Below are 26,783 nucleotides of genomic sequence, written 5' to 3' on the forward strand. Positions count from 1 at the left end.
GTGTACACATTGATTAAGTTAGATTTAACATCAACTGAGGGTTGGATTTGGTCAGATGCTCTTTTAATTAAAAAAAAGTCTTTTCTAGATTTAAAATTAAAAAAAATGTTGCGTCATAAATCGGAGACCCCCCTCCTTCTCGTAACAGATCGTCACAAAATCGTCTACCACCCTCCCCCCCCCATCCCTAAAGCATGACGTAATTCATGGACATTCCCATAGGTTGTATTTATTATTAAATATTAGAAAAAAATAATAATAATAATAATAATTATGGTAATACTGCACGGCGAACTATGAGTCACTAAGTGGAAATAGGATTTTACTTAGGAAATTTCTTAAAGATTTTTCCTTAGGAAATTTTTCAAAGATTTTTCCAATTTTATTATACTATGATTTTTTTGATTTTTATCTTATGATAAAAATACATCATACTTTTGCATTATACTTATGTATTATAACTATATGGTATATAAAATTACTTAAAACTCAAAAAAAGTTTTTTCGTGTTTATTTCAGTCCGTAAAAATTAATGGATTGAATCATGTTACTATGGAAGTAGCCGGTTTTTGATTTGATGCAAATTTTATTCAACAAATCAACATTTTTATAAGTAAAAATGTATTCTAGCTGTCTCTGTGGTATGAAACTACAATTCATTTTTACGGGTGTGAATTGTATAGAGAACCGATTCAGACTATATTAAAATTATTACAAAATGATATAATAAATAAACGTGCTTTAGTGTTGAATAAAGAAAACTATCCGTTTACAACTCTTGATTACCAGTAAACCAAAATAATTCGGTAGAGAAGAAAAAATCCGGTTTTTTAAACATTTGAATTTTTTTAACTATGCACAAAATTAAATGTCAAGAAATGTTACAAAATGATGTCCAGTGTAAAAATTACTCCAAAATATTTAATGGTTCTCGAAAGGGTAGCCAGGGTTTTTTTCAGCAACAAGCCAAAATTTAAAAAGACTAAACCAGATATAAACCAGAACGAAATAAAAAAAATAAAAAAAAAATAAAGTAGAATATTTTTATCAAAAAATTTATTTGCTAAAGTATTAATCAGTGACGGATCCAGCATTTTTTGGTGTTTGAGCTAACTTCCAGGCATTGAGAAAAACTCCAAACATATTTATATTTATAATAATGTCAAATAATAATGCTTTGCAAAAAATTGCGATGATTGGAGGCTAAGAACAAAAAATCCCTGAAATTTTTTGCTATTTTCAACTAAATTTATATTCATCGATAAATTTAAAGCATTATTCTACAATCTCTAAGCGTTCTAAAATTATGACCATATGAAATTTAAACCCCTCAAATTGAGGGGGTTAAACTTTATTTGGTCATAATTTTTAAACGCTGAGAGATAATATTATGAAACTTAAAATTTATCGATGAATATAAACTTAGTTGAGAAAAGTAAAAAAGTTATTTTATTAACTTGTTGCTCTAACGTTTGGGGCAGGGAGGGGGGCAAATGAATTTTAGGTTTTTTTTGTTTCCAGCCTCCAATAATCGCAATTTTTCGCAAAGCATCATTATTTGACATAAGTATATAAACATACCAATGTTTGGAGTTAGCTTCATGTCTGTAAGTTTGCTATCTTAAACACACAAAAAAGCTGGATCTGTCACTGGTATTAATTTCTCTTAGATAACAAGAAAAAAGCAACAATACCTACTTTTTAGACTCATTTAACAAAGTTGTCCATATACTTGATGGTCATCTTCATTCTTGCATATTTTTTTTGCCTAAATGTCATTTCCAACCTTTGCGATCAATGAATCAGAGATGTTAAAGCCATTGCAAAAAAACCTTTAAGTTCATTAAGTAAGATTTCATGTGAATGGCTGCATCCAATCTGTTTCTTTGCTTGCTTTTCACATAGATGACCTGTGAAAAGACTCTCTCCGCAAATAAATAAATAATTTATTGAAAAAATACTTTTAAAAAAAAAAGCAATCAAATATTGCAAATGAATGGAACGAATCCAAATAAATTGTTTGAACTTTTTGAAACTTTTACGTGAGAATGTATTCCATTCTTTGAATTTCTTTAATAAACAGTAATAAACAAAACTAAAATTATTTTTATCATTTTCGTTCTATTTTTCTTTTTATTCGCGCTTTCATTCATTTTTGTTTATTTTGCTCTATTTTGCTTTAAGAAATAAAAAAGAGTTTGATTAAATTGATTTAAGAATAAATTAACCAGACTTAAACCAGATTTTATAAAATAATCCAGAAAGAAAAAATAAAAGACCAAATGCTCTAAAATAAAAACAAATTTAAACCAGATTTTATTAAAAAAAGCAGAAAATTTTTTTAAAGCAAAGCCTAAAAAAAAACAAACCAGATTTGAGAAATATGGCTTGAAAACAACCAGATGGCAACCCTGGTTCTTGTTCTATTAACCTATTTTCTTTTTTAGTAGGAGTGCAAAATTATTATCAGAAATTTGGATATGGATCATGAAAAACCTTCTGATAACTGACAACTCATATATATACACATATATGACAACTCATATATATATATATATATATATATACATACATACACTGGCGTAGAAATAGGGGGCGGAGGGGCGAAAGCCCACCCAACTATCACACTGGGGGTGGGGAGGCGGACACTGCATTTACCCCCCATTCTCCCCCTCATTTTCTAAACAGTTTTATGCCAGAAAAAAAATCTATTAAAGATTTTATTAATTTTAGTTTTGTTTAATATATGGTAAAAAAAATTTTAAGATAGAAACAGCGGAATTATTACTTTCCAGTCTGCAATGTCTCAATCACAATTAAACATTATCATGGAAAAGTATATCTATAAAACTGTTTAAGATACTATTGCATACAAACTATTTTTTAATTGAATGTTTGCTGACAAAAGATGACTAATCGCGTTAAAAAAATGATTAACCACGTTGCGTGTGATAAACAATTGAATAAACAAATCATTTTTATCTATTTTGCTGTATCATACGAAATTGAGAAACTTTTTCCTTTTTAACATGTTTTCAGCCCCCCCCCCCCAACTTTCACGACCTTCTTACAACACTGTATATATATATATATATATATATATATATATATATATATATATATATATATATATATATATATATATATATATATATATATATATATATATATATATATATATATATATATATATATATATATATTAGAGATGGGAATCGAACCCTTTTTTTAAAGTTCGGGTCCGGTTCAGTTTTGTTATATCTAATGCTCGAATCCGGTTAAGTTAGGTCTTAAGTTCGGGTTTGGTTCCTTTCGGTATCAACACAATTGTTTATTATTAGTTACAAAGCTTTACATCCGCAATGATAAAAAACAAATAAAGTAAAGTAATACTAAGTAGTTAAAGCATTGTAAATAATTTGAAATAATTTGCAATGCTTTTATACTGCAACTTCAAAAGTTCAAAAAACGATCATACCCATTCCAAAATAATTTTCTTTACAGTAAATCGTGAGCTGGAAAACCTAAATTACTGGTTTAAATCAAACAAACTCTCTTTGAATATCAGTAAAACTAAGTACATTTTATTTCATTATCAATCTGAATCCGATGACTTGCCTTTGCAACTTCCTCAGCTAATAATAAATAATATTTGATGAGCATCTTAATTGGAAAAATCATATTACGCTAATTGAAAACAAAATTTCTAAAACTATAGGCATTATGCATAAAACAAAACACCTACTAAGTAAAAAACGTTTAATAGATATATACTACTCTTTTATCCATAACTATATAAGCTATTGTAATATTACTTGGGCAAGTACTTGCCGTTCAGCATTAAAATATGTATATATATATACGTATTAAGCAAAAACAAGCTAGTAGAATTATATGTAATGTGCATAAATACACCCACTCCAAGCAGTTACTCCGGGAAATAAAAGCTCTTAATGTCTTTGAGTTAAACGTGTTCCAAAACTTGTTATTCATGTTTAAATATCAAAATGATATGCTTCCAAAATCTTTTAATAACCGATTTGTAAAAATTAATCATAAATATTTAACGAGGTGCTCTATCCATAATTTTAATTTATCTTTCAAAGTCAACTTTTAAAACATCTGATTACTCAATTTCATATAGAGAGCCTCGTCTGTGGAACATAGTTCTTAATGAAAATATGAAAAGTATAACTTCAATAAATTATTTTAAAAATATTGTTAAACAGTATTTGCTTGAATTAACAGACACAAACATATTTTTGTATTTTTAAATGAAAAAAAAAATCTTGTAATTTTTCTTGCTGTGTGTATTTATTTAATTTTTGCAATTTGTCGTATTTTTGTTGTAATTATGTTTTAACTTATTTTATATAACATATATTTGTAAATTTATATAATGAGAACTTTGTAAAAAATATTTTACGCTTACTATAGGGGCTTGGTGACAAGACTTTTGTCTTCTACTTGCTCCTGTTGTTATTAACTTTTTTTTTATTAAAATTTTATTGATAAAATTTGTACAACAAGATCGTTGTAAAATGTTTATAAATGACAAAATAAATGTTTATAATGCAGTTGCTAATAGCTGCAGTTAGAGAGCACAAAACAATAAAGCAGTAACTTTTTGAACACAGATAGCGGTAGCTTAAGTAGCCTACTGTCAGTCTAGTAATCAGGGCTGCATGTTGTATTTGAGAAATATCAGCATTTCCAATGTTTCTGGGTTTAGGCGAGCCCTGCGCTCACACATCGTCACACTCAAAACGCTCTTTCACTGGCACTACTTGTAGCACGAATAGCCAAAAACCTTCTACCAATCAATGCCATTGTCGGAAGCTTATGTTCACGGTCATTGTCTTTCCAGAATTGCAATGCATCACACGCTGTCACGGACAAGTATTTGTCAAGTTCAAGTCTTGTGTCATTACTGTCGGGGTTAGACAATGGAGTGGCAGCCGTTTCAAAGTCTGCCAGCAAATCATATAGGGTCAGCTTTATTATTCTTTGAAGGAGGCAGCTGATCTGAATGACTCAATTCACTAAAGCTGTCTATATCTGTATTGCCTGAGTCCTTTCGTATCACCTAATTTGGTAAAGAATAAATAATTTTGTCCACCATACTACGCATCTCTAAATAAACAAAATTGCGATCTTCTGTGTTGACAAAAGACAAGTATTTGTAAGAAGGAACAAAAAGTGTTGACAGCTTGTGCAAAGAATAAATAATATACTTTTCATTAAAGCTGGAAAAGAAAAGCTGCCTTCAAATCACACATACTGTCGCTGTCTGAACCATTGATCTTACAGACTGACCGAAGACAAAATAGCATTGGCCATACATCAGGGGACGTTGGTACATTGTCATGTGACAATTGTACAGTAGCCTTGTGAAAGGGATGAAAAACTCTACGACGTCATGCAACAACTTTTCATTAACGTTGTTCACTTGCTCAAATTTGTCAAACTGCTTTGAATCAGCAAGAATCGACTTGACATGATCTAACTGGCATGACAATGGTTGCAAAAGAAAAAATTGACTGTTCTAACGAGTTGCAACATCCTGTTTGAGAGTGTGATTTAGTTCCTAGTTTTTCCCACTATGTTTAAAGTAGCCCACCATTTCCTTTGAAGTCTTGATCATTTCATGAACTAAATTAGCACCAGGGGATTTTAAAGCCTTTTCAACCACTAAATTCAGATTATGAGCTGCACAGCTAAGTCTAACATCGTTGCGATAAGCCAACTTCATATTACTCCCATTATCAGTCACAAATAACAAATTGTCACTTTTTATAGTCTGATGCAGGTACTAAGCGAGTCGCTCCGTCTGTTATCAATTTCTCCAACACTTGTTTAGTCCGTTTACGAGTTAATTTACTGTTACTCATTATTACTAAAGTATTATGTAATTATTGCAATCATTAATTACTAAGATATGAATAAAAACTAAGAACATTAACAACACCTAAATATTTCAAATGTTTAGAAACAACATTTCCGTTTTGGTTATTAATGTTATGAATTGTAGACTTATGGCGAGGTTATAATTATTTTGTTCTATTTCGCATTTTAAACGTTGGGAGAAAATGTTTGATTTTTTTCTAAAAGTAAAAATTACTTAAAATTTTAGCTTAGTTTTTAAAGAAATAATAACTTATGCTTTAAATAATTTTGATTTAAACAAATCGTTTATATATATATATATATATATATATATATATATATATATATATATATATATATATATATATATATATATATATATATATATATATATGTATATATATATATATATATTTATATATATATATATATATATATATATATATATATATATATATATATATGTATATATATATATATATATATATATATATATATATATATATATATATATATATATATATATATATATACATAACACCAACAAAAAATCAATAATAGACAAGTCTGACGTCATACTGAAATAGCCTGCTATTGGGGCTTCAGTACAAACACCGACTATGTTATAGGTTGTATCTTCTAAATTACTTTTTTATGACTTACTTACGAAAACTAATTTATTTTTTCATGACTTTCTTATAAAAAAACGAATTTATATTAACAAGTAACTTTATTTAATCAATATAAACTTGTTTAACTTATATTTACTTATTACCCGTAAAAACAAGGGTCTTTGTAAATTTATTCCACACCGACCTTTTCTATACTTGTTACTTATATATATCCTAGCTTTCTGGTGTAGTTTGAGATTTTTACTCCCGCGTTTTTGTTACACTCCAGTAAAAATCTCATATTAAATTTTTACTCACGTTATGAGATTTTTACTCCCATAAAATATTTTGCCGCAAAATGTATTTTTGCAATCAAAGCACGTTGTATTATCGTCAAATATAAGACGTCAAATTAAGCAACACATACCATAATACTCAACATGAAAGCAGTGTAAATGTTTCAAATGAAAGAATAGCAATATGTGCAACTATTAACATGAGAAATTTAATACCAGAAAAGTTTGGAATTGTTAAGACACACAATGTCGCCGTAGGAAACATCAACCTAACTCTTTGTCCTAGAGTAATCCATAGAATTAAAGGAGACAGAAACTGCTTTTTTAGAGCAGTTTCATTTATCATAACTGGAAATGAAGATTAGAAACAAAGTTTTTTTATATTAATATTAGTAATTGTTAAATTCATAATATTTAAAAAATTAAGTATTTATAAATTTAAAATATGTAAAAAATTATTTTTTTAAACATGCAAAATTTAGTTTAATAAAAGTTGTCATAAAATCACAACCTCGCAAAAATAGAATAATATTACCAGAAATGTTATGACAATAATAAATTTAATAAATCCATAATGGTTACTGACTCATCTTTTTGATTGATAAAATAACTAACTTACAAACTCTTAGATAGCGTTAATCTATGCTAAATCATATGATCTGAAAATTCCCGCATAGTGTTCCAAATATATTCATCTACAATTCCAGTTTACAATATATATATATCTTCTTTTTAGTGATGTCGGGAATATATTTGTATTCTTTTAATAACAGACAATTTGATGTTTTTTTTTCTTAAAATTACGATATAACTCTAATTTAGACATATAGTTGTAAACTGGGATTTGAGATCCACTTAAAAGCTGTCTTTTAAAGTAACTATGTTGATACTTAAGTTAGTCAATCGTGTTGACTAACTTAATCGTGTTGACAATCGAGCTGTTTACTTCAAGAAAAAGAACTGTTTTTTAAATAAAGTGAATTTCAATTTTAAAAGAGCTTTTGGGAGTTTTAAAAGCCAATATGACTGCCGTGCAGTGATATAACATTTTTATCTTCATTGCAGCTATGACCATCTACAAAGCAACTGCGATCACTGCTGAATTATGTCATTATAGTGAAAGTACAAATTGTAAATTATTTGTATTTTAGAAAAAAGTTTTGAACTTTCATTATCTAACTTTGACACTAAAGGACTATATATTACACAGGTCAACAAAAAAAAAAATTTTTTCTGGTGCCGAGCAAACAATTTTTTTTTTATATAGCATTTCTCATTTTGATTTCAAATATGCAACTCTTTTTTTACCATCACGTCAAGTTGTAAAGATATTTAGGCGCAAATCTTAAGTATTTAGGGTAAAGTCCCTAATATTGTTAAAAAAAACTTATTGAAAAGTATGTCAACCTGGGTCTCAAAGGAGCATATTTTCATAGAGATTTTAAAAATGTTATTCATTTGTAATAAAAATAAGTATTTTTTGCATTACTGCTGAATAACATTCTGTTGAAATTTTTTTAAGAGTCTTTAGCATTTTTTCACATAATTTTTTTGTTAATAAATTTTAAGAAAAATATTTATGATTTCTAAAATCTCTATGAAAATACGCTTCTTTTGAGACCCAGGTTGACATACTTTTGAATAACTTTTTTTTCGACAATATTAGGGACTTTACCCTAAATACTTAAGATTTGAACCTAAATATCTTTACAACTTGACGTGATGGTAAAAAAAGAGTTACATATTTGAAATCAAAATGAGAAATGCTATACAAAAAACAAATTTTTTGCTCGGCACCAGAAAAAATTTTTTTTTTGTTGGCCTGTGTTATCAATTGCTGCTAGGGTGCCTTAAATTGTAGATTTTTAGACTTAGTTTTTCGATATATAATTTTAAGTGTCATCGTAGCTACTTCAATATTTTATGAAAAATAATTATGAATTTATTTAGAAACCACTTGTGAGTTATCCATTCGGTAAATATTTGAGGAATGCATAAGATTAAACAAGACAACTAAAAAGTAAGATTCTGTAATTTTATTATCTAATTTTTAATTTACTCTGTACATGTTTTCTATTATCCCCTTTTTTCTTTAGCGATATTTTATCATATATAGAGTACCGCGCTGTCTTTGTTTTGGTACTCTTAAAAAATATTTGGTTTGGTATCCCAGAAATTGACTGTTTTGCCTCGCCATTGTTTTACTTATGATCTGATTTGAATAAAACTTCATGCGTTTACTGTTTAATGGTTATGGGACATATTTGCAAATTGTTATTTAAATCCGATCAGTAGTTTATTGCATTTTAGTTTGTCGCATTTAACTCAAATAAACCTTATAAATTGTTATGTATATACCAAATTAAAAAGATTGTGAAAAATATTAAATTAATTTTATTATTTATTTCAAAATAAAATTTCATTAAATATAAATAAGTTTTATTTTAAAGAAAAAAATGATAATAATTAATTTAATTAAATAAATTCCATTGTCACCTATTGTCCCAGACATGTAAATATTCATTTTTACATTTTGGTATTGTAACACGACGTAAAATATATATATATATATATATATATATATATATATATATACATATATATAACAAATTGAAAATTAAAGCAGCATTGTTTTTTTTATTTTTTTTTAAACATCTTCGCTTCCAACAAGGCTGCAAGCAGAGAAAAGATGAAGATTGTAGAGCAAGATAATGATTGACGGACGACTAAAAGGATTGCAAATTATATGAATCAGGAAAGCAAGATGAAGGAAGCGAATTCCAAAGAACTGATGTTCGAGGAATTAAACTAGACGAATAAGCATTTTTGGAGCACTTAGGAACAGTCACAGAAAAGGATGACACTTAATTGAATGACGAGTAACACGAGAATGAGTTTTAGTAGATGACACAAGAGACGCTAGCTCTTTAGAGCAGTGCCCATTATAGTATTTGTAGAAAAAAGAAAGAGAAGCAACTTTACGACGATGTGATAATGGTTGGAGGTTGGCTGCAAGAGCAGGTCCAACTATGTTTACAATGCGTTTTTGCACCTTATCTAAAAGAGAAAGCACATTATTAGAAGAACCGCCCCAGATATGGCAACAGTATTCCATACAAGGCCGGATTTGAGATTTATAAAGATAGAGAATAGAATCCGAAGTAAGTAAAAGAAACGAGCTCGATAAAGAGATGCAACCTTCGCAGATGCTAATTTTGCAACTGATTTGATGTATGGTTTCCAAGAAAGATTAAAAGTAAGAGTTAATCCTAGAAGATGAAGAGTAGATGACTCATCGAGTACATCACCGTTCATAAATATAAGATCTAAATTATTGCGATAACGATTGGTTGAAAAAAATTGAGTTTTGTCTGAATTAAAGTTCACCAGCCACTGTGAGCCCCATGCTGTAGCAGAAGTGAGATCCTTTTCAAGCTCAAATGCCCCCTCCAAGCAATCAGAGTGTGTTTGTTTTTTATCATTTATATAATGCCACCTTAGATGTGAGAAGATCTGGAAGACCGTTAATGTAAATTAAAAAGAGTATAGGGCCAAGGATAGAACCTTGAGGAACCACTGAAGTTACAGAATAAAAAGAAGAGTGCTGTCCATCGAGGACAACTTTTATACTACGATTGGAAAGGAAGGATTCAATAATCTTAAAGATGCTGCCAGATACACCGTAAGAAGAAAGCTTATGGAGAAGACAAACATGCCAAACTTTATCAAAAGCTTTTGAAATGTCAATGCACGGTAAAACCTATCAGTTATTACTGTTCGCAAATCAGCTGCAGAACGAGAAGATCGAAATCCATATTGATGGTCAGAAAGTAAGTTATTAGATTCAAGATGAGAAATTAAGTGTTTTTTAATTAAAGATTCAAAAACCTTGCTTATGATAGGAAGAAGACTTATGGGACGGTAGTTAGACGAATCAGATCGCTCTCCAGAATTTTTGAAGATAGGGATAACAGATGCCGCTTTCCAGCAGGCTGGTTTACAAGACTCTGATAAGCACTTGTTGAATAGTTTTGAGAGTATAGACGACAGCTCCGGAGAACACTTCTGCAAGATAATAACAAGTATGTTGTCCGGGCCACAAGCTGTAGAAGAGTCTAGGCAGGATTACACTTTAGATACAGATGCTGGAGTGATATAAATGTCAAGCAATGGATCAACCTGTTTGTTGGCAATATCAGGTAGAATGCAACTAGTGGAATCAAGAGATAATATTGATAAAAAGTTTTTAGCAAACAATTCAGCTTTGTCTTTAGGTGAGGTGACAAAGTCTGAACCATACAAGAGAGGTGGAATTAAAGATTTGCCCTTATTATTGATACTATTAAAGATTCTCCAGAAGTCACGAGAGTCTAATTTTTGAGATTAGATACGAGTTTTCATGACCTGAGAATAGCGGGTTTTGGCGTTAGACAAAACCTTTTTACAATTGTTTCTAGCAGTAATAAACAGACGTCTGTTTTTTGGAGAATTGTTTTGCTGATAAATATGGAAGTAACGGTTTCGATTGGCAATCGCAGCAGCAAAGTGTCAGGAAAACTATGGGGGAGAGTGAGGCTTGACCTGGAATTGTCGAGACGGAACAAAAGATTCAATGCCATCCTGAATCCACAAAGTTATGTAAGAAGCACATTTGTCGACAGGAAGACAAAAAATTTCTACCCAAGGGCCATCACGAAGAAAATCACGGAAAGAATCCCAGTCAGCTTTTTTGTAGTTGTAAGAGGTTCGATAATAGGGGGATTCAGATGATGAAGAAGAATGAGATAAAAGTTTTAGAGAGATCAAACTGTGATCAGAAACACCTAAGGGTGAATGTGGAGAAACTAAGCACTGACTAGGATCAGAAACAAGACATAAGTCATGTAGAGAAGGTAAATGATTCGGGTTGTCGGGAAAGCGAGTTGGAAAGTTGACTATTTGAGTTAGGGATTGAGAAAGGCAAAAGTTGTGGGCTTTAATGCCTGCAGAACCACTGACACTAGAGCCAAGCCATTCCGAGTGGTGAGCATTAAAGTCATCGACAAAAACTATATTAGCTGATGGATAAAGAGAGAGGGCTTGGTCAATATGATCAGAAATAACATCAAAAAGAGTGCAGTTTTGAGATGAAGAAGTGCGATATAGAACAAAGAGAAAGGCAATATAGTGAAGTGGTGCTAAACAAAAGCACATGAAAGAATAGTCTGTGGATTCAAATCAAGTTTCACGACAAATGGGTGAATTCTTACGAATGTAAATGCCAAGGCCAAGCATGTGACTATTGGAGTCTTTACGAATTAAAGGAAGATAACCATCAACACTAAGATCACAAGATAAGACAGCTGAACTCAAATTAGTCTCACAAAGAGCAAGTAGGTTTTGTGAACTTTGCAAGCGATAAGACTCAACAGAAGAAAAGTTACTTCGAAGACCACGAATATTAGTGAATTAGAACTTGGTGATGATGATGGTTTTTGGTGTTTTATAGTTTTTGGTACTTTATTCATTTTAAAATTAGATAGAAGAACTTGACTCAAAGCATAGATAGTACTCAGAACATCGTTTAATAGCCCAAGAAATTGCCTCATTACTACTAATAAACCCTAAGCCGTGACAAAGGGCTCCAAATGTGGCCTCCGCAATGCACTCCAAAAGTACAAACAGGGACACCATCCATGCGCAACATGGCACTGTTAATACTTTGATATTTTTCAGCTGTTGATGGAATCAGCCTCTCTGAAAGCTATCACAGAGTTCAAGAAATCTGACCAGGGAAACCAGCCGGCCTCAGAACCATAAAACTGAGTTTTAGAGCTGTACCCTCATTAGGAGATAATACAATGAGTTGCCTAGTCATAAAAACAGAGACACAAGCAAAACCCATGCATTGAGTCAAGAAGATCCAGCATTCAACATCCTAAACTGGAAACAATGTATTGTAAATACATCTGCGCCAGCCTAATAGATGAAGGGGTGCGAAGCTGGTCAACAGATAGAATCTGTTTACCCCTTACTCCATATTAAACGGGAAAACCCATCTTTAAATAAACAAACTGTTCATTATAATATAAATTTGTCTATCTAGTTTTTTGTTTTTGCTTTTTTTTTTTTTTTTTTTTTTTTTTTTTATTTACTTATAATTTTTTTTTAATTTTTTTTTGCTTTTTACGGTATCATAATTTGTATTATAATTTTTATTGGTTTGTAACAATTCTATTTGTCTGTTAATATTTCTCTGTAATGTCTTCAAATTTTGATTTTATATTTATATCCAGAGTTTTAAATTGTAATGTTATCTTTTAAAAATGTAGAATGTTAACTACGAAACTTGTCAAGATTAAAAAATATCGTGTTTTTCTTTAAAATATGTTCACATTTATTGCTATTGCGTTGCACAAGAAATATATATATATATATATATATATATATATATATATATATATATATATATATATATATATATATATATATATATATATATATATATATATATATATATATATATATATATATATATATATGTATTTGTATATACAAATACATCATACGGTTGATTAGGGCAATATGAGCACCTTGGTAATATGAGCATACTTAAAGATTTCTTAGATGTAAGCAGTGAAGTTCAAGTTGCTTTGTATTTTTCGAATCGACTTTATGTGGTGATAACAGAAATCAGTACAATTAGCGTAATTTTATATGCAGTAATTAGCGGCTATCATCTAATTTAAACGCTGTTAAAATTTTTTGCGTTGTTAAAATAATAATTTTATTTATATATTTGTTAAACACCCACTATATATTACAAGTAAGGTAAATAAAAAGTTTCAAAAAAAATCTCTAGGATCTAGGAATTTTATTTTTAAGAACATCCTTGAAGATTGTTCTTTGTTCTTTTGAGTTCCGGTACTCAACTGCACATTTTAAGATTTTAAAATCCGTTTCAGGAATTATAATGCAAAAAAACATTTTGTTTTGACTTAATTTAAAGATGATATTTTTGTTTAATATGCATATTACACAAAAATATCATCTTTAAATTAAGTCAAAACAAAATCATTATTTGCATTTTTTTTCAAACAAAAATGGATTGGATTTTTAGGTAACATATTTTTCTTTATGAAAAAAATAGTTTCATTTATTTAGCACCATTATTTTTGTGTAATATGCATATTACACAAAAATATCATCTTTAAATTAAGTCCAAACAAAATGTTTCTTTGCATTGTTCTTCAAACAAAAATAGATTGGATTTTTAGCTAACATATTTTTCTTTATGAAAAAAATAATTTTATTTATTTAGCTCCAAAATTTCGCGCCACAGGTTTATTCATGCGCGATGATATTATCTTAATTTATTTCAGTAAAAAACACTGGGTAATTTGAGAATGCTCATATAAGCATGCTCAAATTGCCCAGTGTTTTTCATTGAAATTATCTAGTTTAAAGTCCAAAAGTAGCAGTGGTTTTGATTGCTTTTTAAATAAAAATAAAACATAGTAAAAAATTTTAATATTTTTACAATACTAAATATTTTTCTGTAATTTAAATTCAAAAAATTTGAATTTTTATTGTTCAAAGGTTTGAGTTAAATTGGAGAAATAACGAACTAATTTTTTTTTTTGTGCAGAAAACATTGTGGTATTGTTTCAACAAAAAGGGGCTTAAAATTTGATCTTTTAACGGTAAGTTTTGTTAATAACGAATCATTATATTCCAATAATTAGTTCTAATTGTCAGTTTGGTATTTTGTTTACTTAATGTTGTTTTTTGAGCTAATATAAAGTGCTCATATTACCAAGGGGTCTGGGTAAAAATGAGCACTTTTGCTACTTTTTTAAAACCTCTGTATTTTAAAGAAACAATTTTGGGTGCCCAAATATCTAAGTGGATCATGAGTAGGGTTCCCTAAAAGTTATTTATTCGCAAAAAATTTTGGATACAGCATAACTATTTTTGAAAATAATCCAATTTTTGCTTAAGGTGCTCATATTACCCTAATCTACCATATATAAAAAAAATAAAAAATAAAAAAAAAAATATATATATATAAGAATTTAAGGTTTTAATGCCACCTTAAAAGGAATATTTTTTTATTCACTGCATGCTATCTTTTTACGCTTAAAACAATATTGTCAATCTTTAAACAATCATTTATAACAAAAATTACAAAGAACAGGCTTTAACCCTTTTCCCGTTTTTGTTGCATATTGGAAACAAATGATTTGATGATAAATGTTTTAGTATTAAATCTCATCTAAAATATAAGTTATTTTGAAACATGCATTTTAGACTTTTTTTTTTTACTGTTTTGACGCAACCGAAGCACGAGATAGCATGAGGTACTAATGGCAGCTCATAATAGAATTGCTGTTTTTGGTAAGTTTTAGTTACTACCTATAATGATTATTTTTTGTCACACGAAAACCCTAGCTGGTGCTTAAATGCACGAAATTGATATGTTCAAAGATTGAAGTTACATAAAAAAGTCATTAAAAACTTAAACAAACATAAGAGATTGTTATATTGATCTTCTAATTAATTTGTTGCAAATACGCAACATTCGTGTTAAGGTACAAAGATCAAAATTTTTTTATTTAAGCTTTTTCCGGTAGCTCCAACAAAAATATGCAGAATTCGAAATTTTACTGTACAAGAAGCTATTAACCATGTGCTTGAACCAAATTCTATTTCTGTGTTATCAGACCTTGTAGAATCAGATGAATTAGGGAATAAGGCAGAACTCGATATTGATCATGTTGTTTTCAGTTCTGAAGAATCAAAGTGAGTCAATTTTGACTGTGATCAAATTGCTTTGAGGTTTAATGTTTTATTTTATTCTATTTCCTTATCTTTAGGGTTGAAGAAGAAGAAAATGCTTCTTAACCATTCAAAAAGAATTTATCAGCTGAAGAGTCATGGTATATCAAACTAAATAATAGATATACATAAACATTATATATATTAGGGATGTACCGGAATTCCTGCCGGATTTTTTTTCTTTTAAATCAATTTGCTTCTGGGTGGAATTAAAATTATTTTTTTACTTTTTTTTTATGACATTTGACAGACTGTACAAATAAATCAAAAAATCATTATTCAACAGAGCAATGAAGAACTATAGGTAAACCTAGGTAAAAAATACAAATGTTATTTTATTTGCAGAAATAGTAGTATTGCAAATGCATTTGCAAAAATTACATTTGCATTTTTCACCTCGGTTTACCTAGTTCTTCATTACTCTGTAGGATAATGATTTTATAATTTATTAGCACAGCCAGATTTATGTGACAAGTCATAAAAAAATTCCGATACATCCCTAATATATATACACACACATATATATAAATAATATATATATATATATATATATATATATATATATATATATATATATATATATACATATATATATATATATATATATATATATATATATATATATATATATATATATATATATATATATATATATGTATACATATATATATATATATATATATATATATATATATATATATATATATATATATATATATATATATATATATACATATATGTATATATATATATTACATATTACCGCAATTATATTTTAATGATTATGGGGGCGATGTTACTCTGCTAAAAAGAAAATCTACAAAGAAGCCTGTCTATAGATGGAGAAAAAAAACCCACCAATATTTGATGTAGCGTTCAAGGAAGAAATATTTTCTTTACCAGAACGTGATGACATGACACCATCAGAATAAAATATTTTGGGATGATAGCCTCACACATAATTTGGTAGAAAAAAGTAATCTCTACATTTTGTTTATTTGACAGGTTCTACTATAGCCACAAATTTTAAGGAGATTGAGCAGTTTTTAGGAATTCAACTGCTAATGTCATTTGTTCGCCTCCCTAGCTAGGAATCATTTTTATCAACAGATTTTCGATGCACTGCTGCTGCTGATGTTTAAAGAGTTATGAATGTCTAAGAAGGTAATTGTATGCAGTTGACAATACTAAAAAGAATGAACGCTCTGGAAAATTGTTTAAGGGAAAACCTGTATTGGATGCTGTTTGCATCAAAATTGAACAAGAGCGAGACCAATCTCCAGATGAGCAAATGATACCTGCCAAAACTAAGCGCAGTGGGATACGCCAGTATATGCCAAAAAAAATCCACAAATAGGGTTTTAAAAGTTTTGTTAGAGCAGGAAAGTCAGACTTCATATACAACTTCTTTGTTTATGCAGGTACTAATAGTGCAGGTAGCCAAAGTTGTGGTGCTGAAGATGTAATACTAAGACTAGAACAAAAAATGTCCAAGCATAAAAAATTCCGTATTTTCTTCGACAACTGGTTTTCTAAATTACAATTGCCTTATGAACTGAATTTGCAACAGGAACTTTCCGTAATAATCGAATTATAAAATGTCTACTTTTATCTGAAAAAGAACTAAAATCTCAAGGAAGAAGATTATGGGACTATCGAGTAGAACAGAATTCAGAAATACATTTAGTAAAATGGTTTGATAGCAAAGCTGTTACGCTTGGATCGACGCACGCAGGTGTTGCCGGATCTACCAAAGTCAAAAGGTTTGACAGTAAGAAGAAGATATATGTTGATGTCACAGCTCCTGAAATTCTTTTTAAATTTAATGCATCAATGGGTATTGTAGATCTGGCAGATATGCTAATATCATTATACCGAACGAGAATCAACACTAAGAAGCGTTAGTACGTAAAATTAATTTTTCACTGTATTGACGTATCAAAAATTAATGCATGAACGTTACACCAAAAACATTGTTCTGAATTTAAAGTGCCTAAAAAGAAACAACTATTCTTGAGAAGATTTATTTCACAGGTTGCAACAGCATTGAATCTTAAAGACAAAGATCCTGAAAAAAAAATTGGTTGTCCAAAAAGAAGTCTTTCATCTGCCAACACACTTAGAAGGAAACCATCTAACCTAAAACCAATCTGTGATATAAGATACGATGGATTCTGTCACTGGTCAGAAATCAATGACAAAAGGAGAAAATGCAAAATATGTAACATGACCTTTTACTTGCTCAAAATGTAAAATAAAGCTTTGCTTGAACAAGGATAAAAACTGCTTCAAAGACTTCCATGTACAATAAAATCAGAAAACACCTAAATTAATATAGCCAGAGGAAAATATTTTAAAACTACAGCAGTTTATTATTATTTTTTTTAATATCTCGTTAATAAATATTAAATACCTCAAACGTCTGTTTTTTTCCAAAAATGGTTATTTTCAATACCTCTTTACGGCAAAGTTGCATGTTTGCAACAAATAATAAAATGGTAACAACTATATATATAAATTAAAAAAATACAATTTTTACTAGAACATTAAGCCATACTCTAACAGAAATTTCATTAAAATTTTTTTATTAGCATCTTGGTCATAATGTGCCTGGTAGAGGGTTAAAAGACTGAAATCTTTTACTTTACTTTATAGATCTTCAAGTTTGTTATCATTAACCATTTTTATAAGTGATTTTTAAGTATTTAAGGATGACATTTGAAATGATTTATTTTGACAGTTTAAAATGCTTTATTTTGACAGCTGAAAGTCATATATTGAAAGTCATATATTGAAAGTCATATATTGAAAGTCATAGATTGAAAGTCATATATTGGAAGTCATATATTGAAAGTCATATATTGAAAGTCATATATTGAAAGTCATATATTGAAAGTCATATATTGAAAGTCATATATTGAAAGTCATATATTGAAAGTCATATATTGAAAGTCATATATTGAAAGTCATATATTGAAAGTCATATATTGGAAGTCATATATTGGAAGTCATATATTGGCTAAATTAAAAAAAACAGCAAAATAACTATTCTAGAAAGAGAAAATTTTTTTGTACATAACGTCATTGTTCAGTAAAAACCTTCAGTTAATAATCTTACTGTAACTTGCCAAATGCATCACTCTTTTTCAAAAACAAAAATATAATTTTGGTTACAAATGCAACGTTGTCAACAATATATATACAGTTCACCAAAAAATGATATATACACTTCTTCACTAAAAAATAATATTTAAACTTCACTAAAAATAGTATATACACTCAGCCTAGCTAGAACGTTTGTTCTAACTTTTTACTGATGTAAGTTAGTAAAAGGTTAAATGTTGTGCCAACTGCAACTCGCAACAATTTTCTAACGTTTTAAGACGTTAGAAAAATGTCGTGAATTGTATTTGGCACAACATTAATTGCCAAAGTTGTTTTTACATGATTTTGGTTACAAATGCAACGTCGTCAACAATAAAAACCAACGTTTGCACAATGTTGTATTTTATGTTGGCGAAGTGTAAAATTTTGGGTAGATTTAACGATATATTTTTTGCCTAGCTTAACTATGCATATAATGTTTATCAGAATTAAGTTTTTTAACATATTTTATATATAAATCTATAGTTTATATTTATAATTTTGTATACTCCTATTTTTTTATAATCATTTTCACAAAACAACTTTTAATGCAAAATAAGCAATATGAACACATTTTTTGGTTTAATCCGTATGCCATTTTGTATTTAAGTATGTAAGCTTTCTTTAAATTAGTAATAAATACCTTTGTCATTAAATTTCATTTTTAACATTAATTGTAACTTTAAAATGTATGAAGCTCTTTGAAATATTAAAGCTTATTTGTAATATTTTTGAATAGGCGTCTTTTTTTCTTTTTCGTTTTTTTTTTTTTTATTCTTTATTACATTACAATTTTTATACAGATATGTAGAAAGTTAATAAAAAAAAATTTACTATTAAAGATTAAGTTAAAATAAAGATAGAAATTAAATAAAAATAAAGAACGCAAAAAATCAAAAAAGACTTTGAGGTCTTGTCATGAGAACCGCTATCGTTAGACGCGTCGATAAAAAATTGATGTAAGCACATACAAAATAGTTTGCTAATTAAAATAGTATTTGAAGTTCTGATTAAATTAACTTGAAATATGGTAGGCTTCACTGCAGAATCATTAACCTTTGATGTTTTATTTGCATCTTCTTTTCAGTCTTTCACGATTGTCTTGTCGAAATTTTTTTTTATAACCATTGTAAAACATTTCAGGAAATGCATTATTGAGTAAACTAAATCTACCAAAATTTTTTTAAATAAGTCAATTTCATGAAATTAATTTTTATTGTCATATGATGAATATTTCCACTTGACGTTTTGTATAAGTTCTTCTTTGACCCTCGTGCATCGAGATTGAGTAACTTCAGCCTTTTTTAGGCAAATAGGTTAGTTATAAAGGTCATACTAATTACTTAGGCGTACGTGCATACATAACACCATATGCGCACACAAACCCACAAAACATTTTTTATTTTTTGTGGTAAAACATGGTATTTTGTATCTCATTTGCGTCTCCTTAAAAAAAAGATCCTCTATTTTTAAAGATATTTCAGGACTTTCAGATTCTGGTGAGGAGGGGAGGAAATGGGGTGCATACCTCTCATCCAATCCCCTAGATCCGTCACTGACGCATAAATATATAGAGATTTTGTTTACTTTGCCTTCTACAATAAATACAATTTTCATATATACAGTATTGGCCATAAATAACAATCCACCATGATTTTTTTGATATTATTCGATTTTGATTGATAATAAATCAATGATTGTTTGACTAATTTCAAATATAAAAAGTGTAAATTGATGAGTATCATATTTTCTTTTAAATAAATATAGATATTCATAAAAGTATCAATCGATGCGCTAATCATTTGGTTTTTTTTAACACTTACCTCATAATCTAAAATAATTATAATGGCCAAATTTAATTATTCACTCTATTATTTCAAAATTCTTTCAAAACTGCGTTTGCCTTTAAGTAAAATTTTGAAGTTATTTGCATATTAATAACTATTGTTAGAGAGTTTTTTTTAAATTGTTATAAATATTTAAAAAGTTTGTGTAAATGAAGTATGAAATTTAGCATTTAATTAGCAACTACAACATTTCAGCAATAAAAAAATCAAAATGACTGGAAAAACTATTGATAATATGACAAAATGTAAAATCATAGCTATGAATGAACAAAACGCCTCAATGAAAAAAATTGCAAAACATTTAAACACAACGCATCCAACTGTTAGCAGAATAATCAACCGATATCATGAATACTGGGAAGACCCAGCATTTCAAATGAAAGAAATGAATGTTCACTTATTCGCATAGTGAAAAAAAAAAAGAAAGTTATCATTTACTGATCTCAGTCGAAAATAGCAGGAAGCTTCTGGTGTTGTTGCTAGTACTCGAACAATTATAAGAGTACTACAAAAACATAATTACTTGTGGCGAGCTGCTTGCAAAAAACCCCGTCTATCAAAAAAACATCAAAAAGCAAGAAAAAACTGGTGCTTAGCTCATAAAATTTGGTCTAAGAGCATGTGGCACAACGTTCTTTTCAGCGATGAAATGAACATTGAGGTTAATTCAAGAAAAAACCGAGTGATGCTGAAAAGAATGTCACATGAAAGAATGCGCCCAGATTGTTCTATGTATAGAAAAAACAAGGTAGTGGCAGTATAGGCATCTGGGCCTGAATGAACAATAAAGGTGTCGGTTGCTTCAAACTGTTTGATGACAAGCTTGATTCTCAAAGGTATTTAGACATATTGGATAATTATTTGATGCCTTCTATTGACTTTTTCCGAAAAGACACGGGAATTATCTTCCAACAAGATAACGCTCCATGTCATACTGCTAAGATTTGCAAGCAATGGTTTGAAGAAAACAACATTAAAGTCATGTCTTGGCCTGCCAATAGTCCAGATCACAATTGCATAGAGAATTTGTGGTGTTGGTTAGACCACAATCTTGGCAAAATTAAAATAAAAGATCTGGACCAGCTGGAAGAAGAAGTAACGAAATTACTAAATAATGTTCCAAAAGATATTACTAAGAATTACTACTACGGAACTACGGAAAAAAACACATACTGAAACTTTTTAGTCCCTGTGTTGATCCGATTGCTGTCATTAGGTTAACCTAATTTCAGCATGTTTTCCACCTATTGCACAATCTAACATCATGTGCAATCCTGTCCGCTTTCTTTATGCTATCTTTCTAACACGACTACTTCTATCTTTTACTCTATGATAACTTCGTTCTTCCAAAAATTCACTTTACTCTCGGCCGTAAAGCGGTTATGACGCTCCTTCTTGGGGGGCTGAACATGTCTTTGCGTGCCTTGGTATGGTGGTCTCTGTATGGCAATTAGCCGGAGGAGAATAAACCACAATACCAAAGATATTACTAAGATTTTAGTGAATTCTATGCCGAAACGGATCAATGAATGCTTAAAAGCTAAAGGATTGTCAACAAAATATTAATTTTTTTTTTTTCATTTTTTGTGTATTATAATTTTTTTTGTTCTTATAGTTACTTAATTTTGTTGATGCGGTTTGTTTATTTTGGGCACATCTTTTTTTTGATACATATGAAGACTTGTTTTCATTTCAATATTTCAGTTTTTAATTTTTCTAATTTATTATTACTTTATAATAAATTTATATAGTAATTATTTAATTTATTTGAATTAAAAAAGAATTGAAGAAAAAATCTCATTTAATTTTTAAAATATGTAATTTCAAACTTATATCCATACTACAGTAACATGATGGAATGTTATTAATGGTCTTATCACCGAGCCCTATTTTTATAAAATCATGGTTTATAAATATCATATTATATTGGCGTAAATATACAAAGTAGTGATTAGTAATCGCTAAAAAGCTTACACTACCTGCTGTTGCATAAAGAAAAAGAAGGCAGCTGTAATTGCAAAAAAAAACGATCATACACTTGTAATAATAAAAAAAAAGATGAAAAAAAGAGATATATTCATATATTTATATCGAGAGGGTAATATCATTAATAAACTTTGTAATGGTTGGTTGTGATAATAACATTCTTTTAAATGAGTTATCTTAATTTTTTATTCGAGCTTTACTTTATTTAAAAGAAACATTTAAAATCTAGCATAGTGAGATCCATAAATAAGAACAAGCGTTTAGATTCTTTTTTAAATCGATTAAGAGTTTTTCTTTTTATTTGTAATATCTGAAAATAAATTCCATAAATATGGCCCACGATATTTTATTGAGTATAAACTCAATTTTAAACGATATCTTGGGACAGCAAAGTTGTTGACTATATATATACCTTGTGCTATATTTATAGCAGATTTCACTAAAATAGGATTCAAGTATTTTTTGCGACATTCCTAGCTTAGTTCTATACATAAAAACTAAAATTTCATGTAAATTTATTACATAAATATTTAAAGCACCAAGTATAAACAATAAAGGCTCACAGGGTTTCGCATTATTTGCTCCAAATATATTTCAACATACATGTTTTTGTTTACTAAAAAGCTTTTTTAAATTTGTATGATTGGTACTTGCCCAGGCGATATTACAGCATGTTAGGTATTACAGTATACACACACATACACATGTATATATACACATACACATTAGAGTGCAGTGAATTTTAGTTTTTTTTACAATTCATTTAGCCTGGGTGTGCAAAAGATGTCTATTCATTTCAGAAATACTCTGTAAAAATATCAATGCTCTAGAAAATTATCTTGAGGTGCCCCAAGACCTTTAAAATTGTAATGGGTCCCTAATATTATATAAAAAAAAGTTTTTCAAAAGTGTGTCATGTTGGGTCTCAAAAGAAGCAAAATTTTATAAAAATTTTATAAAAATTGTTTTATAAGAAAACAATTATTAAAAAAAAAATTGTTATATTATAGTTTATTGCAGAAAAAATGACGTTTTGAAAATGAAAATGTTTATTTTTTTGATAATAATTTCAAAAAAATTATAATTTTTTTATAAAATATTTGTTATTTTTGAAATTTTCTAAAATTTTGCTTCTTTTGAGACCCAACATGACATACTTTTGAAAAACTTTTTTTTATATAATATTAGGGACCCATTAAAATTTTAAAGGTCTTGGGGCACCTCAAGATAATTTCCTAGAGCATTGATATTTTTCCAGAGTATTTCTGAAATGAATAGACAACTTTTGCACACCCAGGCTAAATGAATTGTAAAAAAAACTAAAATTCACTGCACCCTAATACACATATGTATATAAAAATAAATATATGCATTTATAGACTCATAAACTCATTCACTTAAGACATTTTACTAATTATATTTCATCAAACTATTTATAACGTTTTTCAATAAAAAAAATTTACTGAATTAGTACATAAAATCACAGTTTATTTTTAGAATAAAATATAACTAGCAATAAAGTACTGAAGAAAGCAACATCTAGAAAACATAAAATGAAAATTTAAAAAAGCAAATCTATTTCATTAACTGAAAATATTATACTTTTTAGTTTTTGTTTAAAAGGAGCGATAACTACATTTCTAAGAAATTTTTTGGACTAATTTTATTTCTTAAAAATTTTTTTGAATTATTTTATACCACTGAAAAGCTCCAAGAAACGAAATGCAAAATTTTCCAAAGTTTGTATAGTAAGCAAGATGTCTAGTTTGCTGGTCTGGGTGCATAAATAGTTTTATATTTTTATAAATAAATATATACATATAAATAAGGTTAGTATTTACAGGCTTGCTTTTTTTTCAGTAGTCGGTTTAAATAAAAAGTTTATAAAATAAAAAAAATAAAAAAAATCGTCAACTAAGATTTAACAAAAGTTTGAATAACCACAATATAGTTGTGTTTTAGTTATTTTAAAAACTGTTTATTTTTTATAAATTGCACCTCCCAAACTCCTTCCCAAACCTCCCAAAGTCCGCTTTTCTATTTAGTCTATTAATCTGTCATTTTTGCTTCTGGATTCTCCACGGATAAAATTGCTAATGCGTTAAGTCATAAACCATCTTGTTTATCTTAAACCATTGTAAATAGTAAATAAGTTTGAACTTATTTTAATTTGCCGAAGGATCGTTAAGCAGTAGCCGTAGTTACAGTAAGAGTTTAAATAAATCCTATTTAAAAAAGTTATATTAAAAATGTCCAATATGACTGTCGGGCAATATTTTGTTATATTTATTTTCTATACAAGTTAACAATTTTAACGATTTGATATTAAACGCTTTTCTTCTATTATGTGTCGAAATAATGAAACTCCATTTAAAAGATCTTCACCACTAATAACATCAGACTTTTTACTTCATTTATTTAAATACAGCGTTGAATTTGGTGTAAATTAGTTTTTTACAAGATAATGAAAGTTTTTACTTACCATACCTGGCGTAGATTTAAAACGTTCATTTATTTCATCACCGCTTTCATCAAAAAAACGTTTTCGTATAATTGTGCAACAAACGGGAAATTCAGGGCTGGCACCTAACACTATAATAATGTTTTTAGCGATTTCTAAAGAATTTTCAAATAAACTTTTCACTTGAAGTTCTTTTTTTATTGAATTAATTAGTAATAAAGCAACTTCTAAATTCTTTTTTAATAATATTTTATTATTAATGATTATTTTTTTAAAGGTAATTTTGAATATTATCTGACAAATTATTTATTATGGAAACAAGCGAACGGTCTGAAAAAGTGTCAAGAAGTTAGCACTGATATAATTTCTTTTATTTGAAAAGATGATGTCTTTATTGAACAAATACGTGTTTTCCATCTTGTCGTACTTAAAGATTTCACTTCTTTTTTACATGATTTGTAAGTATTGCCCAGCACTTGGTTAAATCCAAAATAATGTATATATATTCTTTAAGCAGTTCCTAAACTTTTTCCAATTGAATTGTAGTAGCAGTTGCATCACATAGAAGTAAATTAAAATTACAAACTAAACAAGGTATATTTTCATTAATTTGTCAAATTTTAGCCTGTATTTATATTGCCCTTTCATATTAGTACCGTATTCGTAAGATTAACTTTTTAATTTTAAGTAAGATTTAATTTTAAAGTACTTAATAAAATTTAATAACGTTTTCTCTGTTGTTTCATTTGTTTTAAAAATCGAATAAACGATTTCATTGTTTCAATTTTTATTTTTTGTCTCAATGATTTTAATATACCTTATAGTAATGGAAGTTTGCTCTGTTTGTGATAAACCAGGTGTGCATTTGGATTCTATAATATAGATTCTAAAGCTGCTAAAAAAAAAAATACATGTAAAATCAATTAAAAACTATTTTTATCTAAGAGAAAAATAATGTTATTATAAATTTTTTGAATTATTTAAATTGCCACAGTAAAGATAAATTATCTTTACCTTGACAATTTAAATAATTCGTTTAAAAAACTTATAACAACATTAAAATTGCCCGGGAAAAATGAAATTCTAAAAATAATAAACTGCACAAAAGCTTTAACTACTTGAAATTTAGTTTAATTTATTAATTTAAAACAGTATAAAATACTTAAATAGAGTATTTTTTTTTGTTGAGGTTTATGAGTATAACTGTTTATTTTTCAATTGCAACTGAACTATTCCTTCAACGTTTTGATTTCTGAACTATTCCTTCAACGTTTTGATTTCTGAACTATTCCTTCAACCTTTTGATTTCTGAACTAATCCTTCAACCTTTTGATTTCTGAACTATTCCTTCAACCTTTTGATTTCTGAACTATTCCTTCAACCTTTTGATTTCTGAACTATTCCTTCAACCTTTTGATTTCTGAAATATTTCTTCAACCTTTTGATTTTATCACTGATTAAGTAAGGAAAATGTTATAGCTCCGATCAAGAGAAAATTAGGCTATTTTGTTGTATCACTGCAATATTATGCTTGCAGCAACTTATATAATACTGTCGTTGCTTGCATTTTTAATGCCATTGCAATTAAACCCAAAAAACTGTATAACCAACCGCAGTATGTCTACCCGATGCAATCATTATAGTGTGATCCTAAAATCACATAAAAAAAAAGACAAAAAAAGCAATTAATTTGATGTTGAACATGCATTTTTTGAACGATAACTTTCAAAATCGC

At 28.4% G+C, this 26,783-nt stretch overlaps 1 long non-coding RNA gene across 2 annotated transcripts; it reads left to right on the top strand.

Annotated features, from left to right (window-relative positions):
- The first annotated feature begins 15,035 nt into the window (after positions 1-15,035).
- On the top strand, positions 15,036-18,029 carry LOC136078259 (uncharacterized). 2 transcript variants are annotated; one of them, XR_010637649.1, is made up of 4 exons: positions 15,036-15,169; positions 15,393-15,574; positions 15,649-15,711; positions 16,616-18,029. It is a non-coding gene; the product is annotated as an uncharacterized LOC136078259 (long non-coding RNA). The 2 variants fall into 2 exon arrangements; XR_010637648.1 differs by lacking the exon at positions 16,616-18,029 and having other exon boundaries at positions 15,649-15,780.
- The last annotated feature ends 8,754 nt before the right edge of the window (positions 18,030-26,783 follow it).

This window comes from Hydra vulgaris, chromosome 03 (genome assembly GCF_038396675.1).
Source record: "Hydra vulgaris chromosome 03, alternate assembly HydraT2T_AEP".
Lineage (NCBI taxonomy): Eukaryota > Metazoa > Cnidaria > Hydrozoa > Anthoathecata > Hydridae > Hydra > Hydra vulgaris.